Genomic DNA, 12,780 nt, shown 5'->3' with positions numbered 1-12,780 from the left:
GCTGTCTTTTCTTATGGGCCTATTTTGGTTAAGTACATACTCATCCTGTATCATTTCATTATATTGTTGTTCAGTCGCTAAGTTGTATCCGACTCTTTGTGACCCCATAGACTGTAGCACGCCCGACTTCCCTGTCTGTCACTATCTCCTCAAACTCATGTCCATTGAGTCGATGATGTCATCCAACCATCTCATCCTCTGTCGCCCCCTTCTCCTTCTGCCCTCAGTCTTTTCCATAATCAGGGTCTTTAATAACGAGTCAGGTCTTCACATCAGGTGGCCAAAGTATTGGAGCTTTAGCTTCAGCATCAGTCCTGTATAAGCTTGGAAGCATTTGAGTGGTTCCCTAAAGGAGCACTTAGAAAATCGGCTACAGGGACTGGTAGACAGCTCTGAGACCTTCATTTCTGTCCCAGGCACTGACACCTAGTAGGCCCTTAGTAACTTCTGGCTGCTGTCCATTTCTCTTACGTAAGTCAAGTGTAGGCTGTGCGCCTGGAGGGAGGCTGGCTGGAATTCCAAGTGCCTGCTGACAACTGGAATATTATCCGCTTAACCAAGTGATCTGGAGCCATGAGGCTGCTCAAACACAGTCCACACATGGTTGTGGTGACTAACCACATGGAGCAACCAACCACATTCGTGCAGGAACCACATGAGTGACTTCAGGAGCCCTGCACCTCTGGGGCTGGGCTCTGCCAGGACAACGTGCTGTCTGCATGGGGACAGGAGGCTGCTGGGTTCAAGGTGGAGAAGGCGCTGCTCTGGTGTGATCGCCTGCCAAGGAGGTAATTGAGAGAATTGGCTTGGTGATCTCGGTCTGACAGCTAGCAGGAGACATCACAGGAACTGGAGGAGATAAGCCTGTCAAGATCCTCCCAGCTGTTTTAGGCCCAGAATTGTCACTGCTTCAAGTCAAGGTTTTGGTACTGCCAGAAGGGAAGTGAGCATGTTGCAGCCTGCTTTCTCAAAGCCCCAAGGAATCATGGCTAAGTTGCATAGAACCAGCATGTTTTCCAGTCAGCAGATGCCTATCAATCTGTCTTCTGGTTTAGCCAGTGGGTTGAGTTCACTTTTGTGACACAAGCCTCAGGTTGTATTATATAATCCCATCTCTTGGTCTCTGAAGAAAACAAGCAAACAAAACCCTGCTGAATTGGTTTGGTTAGAATAGACTTTTAAGTTTCAAATCTCCTATAGCTGACAGTCTGTCAATTGATTGGCTATAACTGATTAGCCATTAGCAGACACAGGAGATACAGGTATTCAATCCCTGGGTTGGGAAGATCCCCTGGAGGAGGACATAGCAACCCTCTCCAGGATTCTTGCCCGGAGAATCCCATGGACAGAGGAGCCTGGTGGGCTATAGTCCATGGGGTCACAAAGAGTCAAACATGACTTAGCAACTAAACAACAAATAACTGCTATTAACCATTATTGAAGCATGTGGTGTTGTTAAGAGCCAGACCACATGGGTTCCAAGTCCTACCTTGGCCTCTGGCTGGCTGGGTGACCCTCAGGCAAGTTGTCGACCTTTCTGAGCCTTGGTTTTCCTATCTGTAAAATGGAGGTGACAATAGTGTCTCCTTCACTAGTCAATACATTTAAGGAAACTAATTAATGCCAATATTTTGTTATAAGTTAATTTTGAAGACACTACATGTGAGCTCTTTACCAGAGTGTTTCCACGTTCAGTTTGAAAAGTGCTCATCAATCTAATAGTTTCACACTCTAGAGAAGAAAGCTGAGATCTACAAAGGCTTAGTAATGTGTCCAGTGGCACAACCAGGACTAGAGGTGTCCCTTGGCTCTTAATCCCTTTCTTCCCAAGGCAAAGCAGACAACTGATGATCTGTATAAACTGGGTACTTGATTAACTGGAACTCTCTATTAACTTGTCCTCTCATGCCTTGTCAAGACAAGAGTAATTAATTTTCAGATCAATAAACCCAAGTCACTAGTGAAAGAAGTCACTTACTCCGGTGGAGTTTTCAGGTTAAGTGTATTTTTAAGGTGCTTATTCATCTGCATAATGACCACCATATGTGATACGTGGAGCGGTTCATAACGAACTATGTTTACTTAGCTTTTTGTTTGCTGACTAGAAGAGATAACAGAGTTTATTGCCACTTGATCCCGCGGGCCAGCCCATCTGGGTCAACTTGTTTCTCCCTGGGACACAAATTTCTTTCCATCAAATTGTTCCAGTGACTAACAGCTTGGTTAAGTGATGACAAGTTTGTTAATAGAGGAGCTCAAGATAAGGCCGAGTTAACTCCCTCTGCCCTCAGAGTTTGCTGCCTGCCTGCTGAGTGATCAGGGACCTGTCAGCCCTCCAAGGTGATGTGTGAGGTGATGGGAGTGGGGAAAAGCACTTGACGTGCTTTCAGATTGTACACGTGTTCCGGTGCTTCAGCACTCAGCCTGCCACCCCCTTCCAGGAAACCTCTCTCTCTCTCTTCGCAGACAGGATTCACGCCAGCTTCCATCTAAGAAATAAATGCCTTTGACTTACAAATACATTTTCTTGGATGCACAGAAAGTTTTGGCTTTTGCCTAGTCCACAAATCAGGTAACTCCCATTGTCCATCTGAATGATCTGTGGTCAAATTTAGAATCCCAGGTTGGGATTTCCTGTTGCTGTCGGAGTTTCTGGATGAGACAACATCATCTATTATTGCTAAAGCGAATGTGACAGGCAGGAGAGGAGGAACTAACATGGATAAGAGCCTCTCTGTGCACATAGAGAGTATGTACTTTCCTGGGGCAGACTCCAGAATTGCACGGATCGTTTGTCAGGTGCTTCTGAATTATCTGTGTAATACGTTCCCATGAAGCAGAAGTTGATTGCATGCACAGCAAAGGGACTCCCTCCATGTGTATGCCTTTGCTTTTTCATTCATCTTATTAGAGTGGTACAAACCCTGAAGCGTGAATTAACTGGATCTGTGGCTGAATGAGTTCAGATTTGCTGAGCAAGCCGATTCAGGAAAGCGTCTTCTATTCCCCTGCTATTTACAGTGTACAGACACCCTTCCTAAGTGAATGTGGCATTTGTATTAGATGACGGCAGTAGCTCGGGATGAAACGTGATTACATGTCTACTTTAATCCTCAACGGGTAATGGTTCCCACTTAGGGTGTTTTAAAGGACATGTGTACTGGTGGACTCACATGATATTTGGGTCGAAGGCATTGATAGACAGAGATGGGAAGTAGGAACCATCAACTTAGAAATTTAACCTCAAGAGAGATGGAGGTCTGATTGAGGATGCATAAAATTTAAGTAGCCCACCTCCCATATATATTATATATATGTGTATATATATATATATGCTGATACATTGCTGTTTGCCAGGGGAATTCACAGATATGTAAATTTCACAAATTGTAATGTCTCACTCTGCTGTTTTAGAAATGAATGGGCTAGAATTAACTGGGAGCCTTCCTTCCAAGGGAATATTGGAATTGTTCTCAGCTGCCATGTGACACTGCTTGTTTATCCATAAACCCCCCCACGAATTGTGATAGAAGTCACTCTAGATGACATTGTGAGAGATGGATGTTACCAGGATTTCACATGGCGTGTCGCCCCAGCACCAGATGATGCAGACTCACGTGGTGAGAGGGTTGTGTTTTCTTTTACATTGTTTGCCATCTACTTGGTTCTGTCATCTCTTTGGGACCTCTCTAATGTGTGGTCATCAGCTTCAAGCTCTGAGCCTTTGCTGGGGTAACAGTATCAAGAGAATCTGGATGATTTTTTTTTTTTCTCTATGTTTATGGTTCCTTTCTCGTTATGACTAGTAAGGCAGGCTTTCCATTTCTGGTAGTAATATAAAGATCCATTTAAGAAACAAATTTAGAAAGATGCAGTTTCAAGAGAAACATATTTATAAGTAATTGTGCAGGTGGGACCCAGTTATAACATGCTGTCTGTTGGGATAGGATGTGAGTGATGGCGGTTAGAGACCCTTCCACCGAGGATGATTTGGGAGGGTGGGGAGCAGATGGGGATGAGCTCCTCTCCCACCTTGTAAATACTGCCCCTCTTTCCAGCAGAGGGACGCTGATCACTAACCTATACAGCTAAGTATCTTTCGTACATCTTACTTAATCATCCCAACAACCCCATGAGGTGTGTATTGCTTCAGTCTCTTTGTTTCGAAGACGTGGAAGCTGGCACTTGGAGGTTGTGGCTGACTTTCCAAAGACACATGACTGGGAAGGGGGCAGACCCAGCGTTCGTACACCGGCAACTGGACTCCAGATCCTGGTGTTTCACCCTTGTGCCACATCCCGTTTCACACCTAATAACACTCCAGGCAAATGACCAGGGACACAGGATAAGAGAAAACTGGAGTCATTCAGTTTACTACCTGTTGGCAAATTGAGTTTCTAGTGAGGAAAAGGAAAATCACATTTAAAAAGAAAAGAGAGACAACACAACAACGTGAAATTAAACAGTTGAAACTTATATGTAATCCATGTGACATCTTAATTCTCACCTCTGTTTCACTGTCCCTTCCCTGTTTCCCTCATGCCAATGATTGTTAAAGATCAATGGATGGTCTTGAAATCCTCGCTTTGCTCTTCAACAATTCAACTCGATTATTGTCTCTCTCTCTCTCAGTCTGAACCACCAAAGTCTTTGGATTCGGAATGCCTGGCTTGGCTCTCTGTCAGTATTTATACATTGACATGAACATTTTTTAAACTTTAAAGGAGGGATCCTTTTGCAGCTCAGCATGATTGAGAGTCTGTCAGCAGTATTCTTACATAGTTAGCTTGGCCATTGTAAGGATAATATATGCTATCTATAAGTATATGGGATGTTCTGCTCAGCTAAATGCATTTACTCCTTTTTATAAGTTTTGTGGGTAAAGTTCAAGACCTTCAGGATATTACTCAAGTTGGTAGATTTTATTAAACCTCCAAGAATACAATTAACTCATTTTACAAATTGTTAATGCTTACAGAAACTCACGATAAATGAGACCGCTTAAAAGGAAATAGGAAAAGGCAGCTTATTAATGCTGGTCCCATTCTCTGATATTGTGAGAAATAAATGAATGTTTATCACTCACTGCTGTAACCTTCATGTGAGAATTCTTTAAAAGGCAATTACATATGTTTACAGAGAAATAACACTGCCATTTAGTTCATTTTCAGCTTAACAATCTCCCCTGAAAAAATTACAAATGCATGCCTTGTCAGTCAAAGATATGTTTTAAGTTGGTTCTGCTTGAATTTTAACATTTTAATATGCCTGTATCACAACCTTGCTCATTTTGAGAAATATAAAAAATTATTGATGGTCAATCTCAGTCTGTCTTCAGTTGCATTTTACTCTGCTGTCCAAGAGGTCGACAAGACTTTGGTCCCAGTACTTTAGTTCTAGGCGCTTACTGCAGGGGTGTATTTCTAGCCAAGAGTGTACCCCCAGGCATCAGGAACTGTCCTCGTCGTAAGCCCCAAGGTTCATTCTTCTCTTCTGTGCTTTTGCACATGCTGTTCCCTCTGTTTGGAGAATTCTTTCTCTTTTTCTCATATCCCTTCCAACACACTTCTTTCACATGGATAGCACTTCCAACTCCTTTTAAAGTGAACTCAAGTGCAACTTTCTTGGGATACTTCCTTTCACCCTGTTCCTTTGTTAGCTGCTCTTCTAGAATTGTGTTCTTTCTTCCTTCCTTCCTTTCTCTCTCATTTTCTCTCTGTCTTCCTCTCTCTGTCTCTTTCTCTGTCTTTCTTTCTTTCATCGTGGAGTTTGTGGGATCATACTTCCCCAACCAAGGGTTGATCTTGGGCCTTTGGCAGAGTCCTAACCTCAGGAGTGCCAGAGAATTCCCCGTACTCAGGTTTTCACATTCTTATCTCCGTTTGGGTTCACTCATTTGTTGAGGGCGACTACTGGATGAGTGTCTACCTATGTTGATAAATTAAATTCCTTGAGAGTAGCTGCAGTCTAGTTTTTGCTACAGTTATGTCCATCCTCAGCATCTTACTCTGTGCCCAGCACATAATAAACACTCAATTAAGTATTTTTGGAATATGTAAGTGTCTAGAAGTGTTGGACAACTACCATATTCTCTCCCTCTGCCCTCAGTGTCAAGGAATCCTGTTCTCACATCATCCTCCTTCAGTTTTCACTAATGTGACTTCTGGTTTTGACCTAATATGACAAGTATGTGAAGGGACCAGAGCATTCTTGGCATTTACTGGGATTTATCAAGAACTTTACAGGGAGGCTGTCCGTCCCAGGCAGTCTGTACAGCATGAGTCACTTTCCTAATCAGCAGCATCCTGGATAGGTTGGGGACCACTCAGGTTTTTTTTGGGGCTGTGGGACTGCCAGGCTGCAGTGGACTGGCTGATAGGGAAACGGAATTCCACCTCTATTCTCTTCTTCCTCGAGTTAGACAGTGGTGGTTTTAAGTTCTATCTAGATAACCTGGAGACTGGCAGAAGAGGAAATAAAGTCTTACTGAAATTATTGATAAAGAACGAAGAAGATATGAATGAAGAAAGGAAATGGATATTTACAAGCTGTGTTGCAGAGACCATGTTGCAGAGACCAGGCCATACACGCAGCCGTTGTTTCCTTTCATTCATCCCTCATCACAGATGAGTAAGCGGACGACCAACAAAGAAGGAAAGGGCTGCTGTTTAAACCCAGGCCTATGTGGCTCCAAAGCTTATATATGTTCCGCTCAACGTGATTCCAAACTTCTGTTCTCCCTGGTCTAATCCAAAGGTAGGGAAGCTCATCCTGACAGAGGTGGGAATGTGTCTGGCCCCAGGGCCCCTTGTGTTTCTTATCAGTCTGTTGCTACAGACTGGAGACTGGGAGGCAATGGAGAAAGGCAAGACAGGCAAAAATTATTCCACAGCAGGGATCTGTCCTCCTCTAATTCCCTGACCATTATCTGGTCAACAGAATCTGATCATGTGTGAGTTTAACTTAGAGAATTCAAATGCACCTGCCCTGCCTGAGTGAACACACACACACACACACACACACACGCACGCACGCACGCACACACACACACACACACACACACACACACGATAGTGGAGTGTTGTTCTGAGAGCCGTGTATTAAAGATCAGGAAAGGCTCCCCAGAGCAGCCCTTGGCTTGAGATCTGAAGGGATGAATAAGTGACCTGATGAGAAAGAAGTTGGATGAAGAGGATCAGAGAGAATGTTTCAGACAGAGCAGTCACATTTGCCTGAGCCTGGTGGGGAGTGGAGGAAGGCAGACCTGAGTCACTGAGAACAGGCCATTGTGGCTGGAGCTGTAGAGGGGGCTGGAGCCTGACCTGGATGTCAGGACAGTGAAGGGACCCAGTCTGCACAGATTCTGTTCTGCCATCTGTCAAGCAAAGAATAAAGGGGGTGAGGAATGAGGTCTTAGTGGTGGAAGGAAAGTGGAAAAAATTGAGGCAAACCGGCTGTGATAGTAATCAAAAATGTGTTTCTAAGAGCTTATTAAAGGATAGAGGCAGAGCTAGCCAGTAATAAGGGTTGGGAGAATGAAGTCAGCTTTCCTGTGAGCCTGCACTGCAGTCTCCCTTCCCAGAAAGCCTGATCGCTTTATCATCGTCACTGTCACAGCATCCAGACACACAGCTTGGGATGTCTTAGGGAAACTCCTTCAATTCTCCACACCATCCGCCAACCCTAGACAACCATGAGTCTATTTTTTATTTCTATAGATTTGTCTATTCTGACACTGAATAGAAATTGAATCATTCAATATGCAATCTTTTGTGCCTGATTTCTTTCCCTTCGCATAATGATTTCAAATTTTATCCATGTTGCAACATATACCAGCACTTCATTCTTTTTTATGGCCGCTCAGCTACTTCTTGACTGCCACCCTCCGCCCCCCACCCCCACCCCCCAGGGAAAGCATCCAGTCCCTATGTGTGGTTGGAGCAGGGTGCCACAGAGTTTAGTGATTGTCTGTGATGCTGTTGGACCTCAGTGGTCTAGATTGGGTCAGCTTGGACATAGGCCCCTCGGTTTCTCTCTTGCCCTGCTGAGCAGCAGCCATTCTCTAGCTGTACATTCCTGCTAATGGTTCTGCATCTTGGGCTGTGAGTATTCCTTCCATCTGGGTCACCATGTACAGTTTTACGGGTTGAGCGCTGCCCAAAGGTGCCCAGCTGAAGGCACAAGAAAGGGCTCACACATAAAATCTGCATCCCATATGCCAAACCATGAACACCATTATAGGACTATGTTTCATCCAGTGGGGGTGGGGTGTGGTGGGGTGGGGCTTTTTCTAACCCTTACAAAAACTGTGTCGGGTTTTCTGCAGTCTGCCCTGTCCATTGACATTTGTCAGAGCTGAGGTCTTGGACCCAGTTAACATGGCTTATATTTGAGTTAAGATTTAGGTAGTGATAAGATAGAGGATAAAATACCTGGTCTACAGATATTTTATATCTATATTTAAAATATATATTTATGTATGTATTTATTTCTGTGTTGGGTCTTAATTGTGGTACGCAGGCTGTCTAGCTGAGGTGCAGGTTTAGTTGCCTGGCAACATGTGTGGTCTTAGTTCCCTGATGAAGGACTGAACCTGCATTCCCTGCATTGGGATGGTGATTCTTTTTTATTTTTGGAAGGCGGATTCTTAACCACTGGACCATCAGGGAAGTCCCTAGGGGTTTTTTAATTTATGGATTTGTTCCCAAAAGAAAAGCATCCCTTAATCTCTATTGGATTAGCCAAAAAGTTTGTTCAGGTTTTTTGGTAAGATGTTATGGAAAACTCAAACTTTCTGATCAACCCAATATTTAGAGCTCTATAGTTCTACCATGAGCAAGAGGAATTTTCAACCTATTTTCTTCATCAGTTCTCATCTGAGTTCTGACATCTCATGCTGTTCCCATCTGTGTTTCTAACTTTGGGGTACATCATTTCTGTGGTTGAATTGGTGTTAAAAAATAATTTTCACAACAAGGGTAAAATCATGACTGTCAGATATCAAAATGAATACATGCTAAAGATTTTATTCTACTTCCTAATCAGGGAATCAGGCAGATGTTATAACCTATTGAAAAGAACAGACACATTTTGTAGATCAGAAATATTAGAATGAATGTGCAAATGTGCAAAAACTGTTTTCTCCACAAGGGGAGGGAGAAGTCCGTTGGACCTCTCTTGGACAGGACATAATTTACATGTCTATAGACAAGAAGTATTTGCATTGCTATCACTTATCTACAATTTACAGAGCTGCAAAATGACTTTCATACTGTCAGAATCAGATAACCCAAGGGGTGTTCTCCAGGGTCTGACAATGCGTCTTCTTCTAAGGAGCCACACATTTCCCCCTCCACTGGTGATTCATGCGATCTCTGGCACATTGGTGAGTGTAGATTAGATTGCAAGATGAGGACAATGTTTTCTTAGGTCTCAAGTGGCCCCTGGTATACAGTGTCCTTTGTTAGAGGGACAAGAATTGGGATGTTTTCAAAGACACTGTGGTTGGTTGAAAGAACAAGGGTGAAAGGCACAGGGAAGTTTGAAGGGAGGAACCTGTTAGACCAGAGACTGGGGAATAAGGCTGAATTTTATTCTTAAAGTCATTACACACTTCCTATGTGACCTTTGGGCTTGCCATTTATCTCCCTGCCTCTTTGAGACAGGAAAATAAGTATTCTCTGTAAAGTATGTTGAGGTTCCCTGATGAAAAGTACCAGTTAGCTGGGAAGTGGTATTATTAATTTGTTCAGGCTTGCCCTTTGTATTCCTGCTGGGTAGATTTGTCTTCCATTGCCTCTCTCTCTCCATCATTAATGTTCACTGTAGCAAGTGAGGGCTTCATCATGGGATCAAATATTTTCAATGGCTGCTTTGGATTTTTCTATTTACCCTCAAAAAATCTGTTAAAATAAAGCCTAAAACACCCACCTCAGTTTCTTTCCTTTCCTTTAAAATGTTTAAGTAAATAGTCGATGGGATAATTATTCTAAATGTAGTAGAGTGTCATGTTATCTTAGAAGACTTGCTATAATTTCAAAATTAGTCTTGTCATAGCTTAATGGAATTCTTCAGCTCCACCAGGCAAGCCTCTCCTGCCCCAGTGCTGCAGGTGGTAGAAAGGAAAATGCTGAAGCTTCCAAAAGATAAAAAATAAAAATGGGAACATTTCTGAGATCTATGAGCCTAGAATTGACTCCATTCCTATAAATCACACAGGAGTCTTCAGGTGTATTTTTACTGTATGAGAAAAAGGATTTAGGAATGTCTGTAACACTCGCAGTTTCATATGTGGTGTGTCTACTCAATCAGCTTCCACTAACAAAGCTGACTAGCCATGGGATAGTGAATAGTGGCTGGAAGACTATTTTCCTTTTAGCTATGCAGCTTTGGTAACTTTGCTGTCCCTCAGTTTTCCCACCGGGCTGAGGTCATGTGTGTGCGTGCTTAGTCATGTCCAACTCTTTGTGACCCCATGGATAGGCTCCTCTGTCTATGAAATTTTCCAGGCAAGAATACTAGAGTGGGTTGCCATTTCCTACTCTAGGGGATCTTCCCAACCCAGGGATGGAACCCTTGTCTCTTGCATCTTCTGCATTGGCAGGAGGATTTTTTTTACCGCTGTGCCACCTGGGAAGCTGAGGTTATATTCTTTTACAAATTGAGTCACATGATTCTTAACTTCTACCACATCCAATCCCTTGTACCTTGCTTTAGCTCCTGAATTGCTTTGGATGACCCAATATGATGGTGGGGAGGGGGTTATTTTTGTCTTCATCACCATGACAGGTTTCCCTAATGCTCTGATGAGGCTGGAGTTTGGAGACTGCTTCTCACTCCAATATTCTTGTCTGGAGAATTCCATGGACAGAGGAACCCATGGGATTGCAGAGTCAGACATGACTGAGTGACTTTCACTTTCTTTTTGTGGTTTCCAGACAAATGCAGGAGTGAGAAACAGCAGCAGCATTTTAATCGAGTGCCCTGAATGTTTTTGCTTTACAGGACACAGTGCACTTAGGATTACATTTCTCACATTTATCACCTTTGTTACTTCTGATAGATTATTTCCCCAGCCATTGTAACCTCACTGATCATCTGCTTCTCAATTCCTAAGGCTTTTATTATCTCTCCTACCCATAGTTCCTTTTAACTATGCACAGTCTGTTATGATTGTCAGGCTGTTTGTTGAGTATTCATTTTGTCAGCCCATGGGACATATATATTCATTAAGAGAGAATCATATTTTATGTTTCTCTTTTGTTCTTTACAGCACCTAGCAGGTAGCCCAAGTTACCACAGATGCTGAGCCAACTTTTTTCAAATTCTTAAATGCAAATTGCATTGGCTCGATGTGCACTGAGTTAAGTAGACTGTCTGTCACAAAGGTCAAAGCATACTGATCATATACCTATGATCAGCAAGACTGACCTGAGAAATATGCCATGCTTATTTTTGAATGGTGTTGGGGTCTGTGTGATTGAGTTGGATGGCATTGCTTAACGAAAGGGTTGTTCGTTGTTAAGTCACCAAGTCATGTCCTACTCTTTGTGTCCCCATAGACTGCAGCACGCCAGGCTTCCCTGACCCTCCCCATCTCCTGGAGGTTGCCCAAGTTCTTGTCCATTGAATTGGTGATGCCATCCTTCAATGGCAGGGTTTAATCTTTTAACTATTTAGATGGAAAGGAAATATCTCCAACATCCTTTTGTCCCTTGGAGGGACCCTTAGAAACCAAAAGGACTCAACAACTCATTTTCATAGGGATAACTGCCGATTTCTCAAGCAGCTTTGAAAATCAATACTGGCCCAGTGACCCACAGTGCTTGGAGTCAAGCACAGAATTAGGATGACTAGTTAGGAGATTAGTGGAAGAATCTGGTGCATTGGACTCAGTTTGGTGCAGTGTGTGGTGAGAAGTGTGATCTGTTGAATCTACTTAAAAGGTAGAGCCAGTCACGTGGTGAACAGTGATCAGGCCCTTTGTGGTGATTCCGTGATCCAGAGAATGAACCCCAGGAGAAATGTCACCCTCACTTTGAAGACATTCCCTGTTCATGGAGGTGGGTTGTCAGGGGCAGATCTTGGGTTCCGGTGTCCATGTTGTGGACCCAGGTTCTTTGTCGGGTTGGCACATGGACAGTGCGATCGTTTCATCTATTAATAATTCCTCTGCTTGCGGAGACAACGTCAATCATTCAGAAGTTTAAAAACTCATCGGCTAGTCGACAGTCCCTTCATCCAGAACCTGGCCACATCATGGGAAAGCTTACCAGGTACCACCTCTGCATTTTACATTAGGCACCATCTTCATTGCGTGGGGCTACGACTCTGTGCTCCTGGCATAGAGGTCCAGTGATGGTTCTTCCTGTTAAGATTTGGCCTGGAGCCCAGCCCTGCAAACTCTGCTGGTGGGTGGAATAGACTAAGATAGCAGCTTCTCACCTCCTCCTCTGTTCCCCTGGGGGACAGAGGGCTTTTTCCAGGGGAAGTCAGAGCTCTCTATTTGGCAGGGACAGCTTGCTGAGAACATCTTTGCAGATCTCATGACAGAGACACAAAGAGAGAGGGGATGAACCATGCAGCTGGCTCCTGTCTCAGGAAGGAGGAGCGGTTATCAGAGCATCACCTCTATGCCATTTAACATGTTGGGCCGATGACCCAACAGTCCTGGGCCTTAGTTTCCCAGCTTATAATGTGGATATGATAGTAATAGTACTTACCTTCTAAAATGTTTTGGTTTGATTAAATGAGTTATTACAAGTAAAATATTTAGAAGAA

The 12,780-nt window shown here is 43.5% G+C and overlaps 1 protein-coding gene across 10 annotated transcripts in view; it reads left to right on the top strand.

The window, feature by feature from the left end:
* The window catches only part of KCNMA1 (potassium calcium-activated channel subfamily M alpha 1), a 748,269-nt gene that overhangs the window by 338,954 nt on the left and 396,535 nt on the right, over positions 1 to 12,780 (top strand). Inside the window, exon 1 of one of the 10 annotated variants that reach the window (XM_065922691.1) lies at positions 5,821 to 5,825. The exons of the other annotated variants lie outside the window; for them this stretch is intronic. The gene's annotated coding sequence lies outside the window, so the exon portion shown is untranslated. Of the gene's footprint in view, positions 1 to 5,820; positions 5,826 to 12,780 lie in introns of those variants that run through there. 10 annotated transcript variants of the gene reach the window in all.

Source organism: Muntiacus reevesi, chromosome 2 (genome assembly GCF_963930625.1).
Source record: "Muntiacus reevesi chromosome 2, mMunRee1.1, whole genome shotgun sequence".
NCBI lineage: Eukaryota > Metazoa > Chordata > Mammalia > Artiodactyla > Cervidae > Muntiacus > Muntiacus reevesi.
Note: the sequence above shows the minus strand (reverse complement) of the source record. Positions and strands in the feature narration are given on the sequence as shown.